This window comes from Nothoprocta perdicaria, unplaced genomic scaffold (genome assembly GCF_003342845.1).
Source record: "Nothoprocta perdicaria isolate Ctin4 unplaced genomic scaffold, notPer1 scaffold_96, whole genome shotgun sequence".
Classification (NCBI taxonomy): domain Eukaryota; kingdom Metazoa; phylum Chordata; class Aves; order Tinamiformes; family Tinamidae; genus Nothoprocta; species Nothoprocta perdicaria.
Window position 1 is genome coordinate 2,838,014 of NW_020456265.1, and position 1,345 is coordinate 2,839,358.

Here is a 1,345-nt window from a genome sequence, read left to right on the forward strand (position 1 = left end):
TTTGCTTGTTTGTTTTTTCACATCTAGAAGCATTTGCTGTGCAGATATTCTCAGAGCAGTCCTAACAAGTACCAAGGGAATGGTACAAGATGAATTGACAAGGGAATTTACAAGATGAAATGAAGCCTACCTGTTCCTTCTAAGTCACTTGCATTTTACATGAAATGATAATCAAGTGAATTGGATAAAGCTTTAACCTTCAGGTTTCTCTCTTGCATCRGAGGTACAGTACAGGTTTGAGCCCCTTGGCTGAAAAAAAACCATGTCCCTGCTTCCTGCTGCTAGGAGACAGCCATCTGTTTCCCTTGAATCTATTCCTAAGGGAAAAGCACAGCCCTGGTGGTTTTTTTTTATGTCAGAAAAGCCATTTAAGCTGCTGTCTCTGGACCCAGGCTCAGGGATCAGACACAGAGGTGCCCTCCCTGAGGCTGGGGAAGAGGCAAAAGCAGGTAGCAGGATTTCAAGATATGCCSTTTTCAGGATATACTCTCAGCAGCAGCATGTGGTTCTCTGGGCCTTACCGGGAGGTCTCTAGCCCTCCCTGTGGTGTTCCTGGAAAGGTGCAGCAAGTCTTGGCTACTCCCTAAGGGCTGAGGAACTGGAAGCTGGGAAGTGGGAGCTGAGGGAAAAGGGTGGCAAGGAGGTCTGGGRCCCCACTAGCTGGGGCTGGCCTGTGGCACCCAGTGAGAGAGTATAGGACTCAGCCAGGGGGTGAGATTGTTAGGCCAGGTTGTGGAGACCGGGCAGGACTAAGGCTAAGCTGGGATATCAGTCTGCCCCAGTGGTCACCAGGCACCTCGATAGGGCTGGACCAAGGCTGGGCCAGGTGGTCGCCCACAGCTGGGGCTGGGTGGCCAAGCAGGAGCAGGGCTGTGGTGGGGCTGGAACAACTGACAGCCCCAGGTGGGCTTAGATGGGGCCAGGACTGGGTGGGAGGAGGCCTGGGATGGGGGAACATGGAAAGCGAGGGTCCATCTATTTCCCATCACAGCTTTTTGAACTGCTAAGCAGGGTTGTCTTTCAGGCTGCTCTTATTCAAACAGCTGCTAAGATTAAGGTTGGAGGAACATCTTTTAGGTCACACACTTGATCCATCCAGCTCCCTGACCCTATTGCAGCCTATGATATTTGTCCTTGTACTACAAAACGTTTTTCCTATTCAAAGCTTTTTATATCAGTCCTGTTCAAATTTGATAGACCTTTTAAATTGTATTTCATCTCTTTCCTTGAATGGGACACAGGGTGACCGGGCTCCTCCAGCTTGTATGGTAACTCCTTGGGAGACAGACTTCTGTCAGTGACATGCTTGTAGGGTGCTTACAGCTCATTCTTTGTTGTTTTTTTT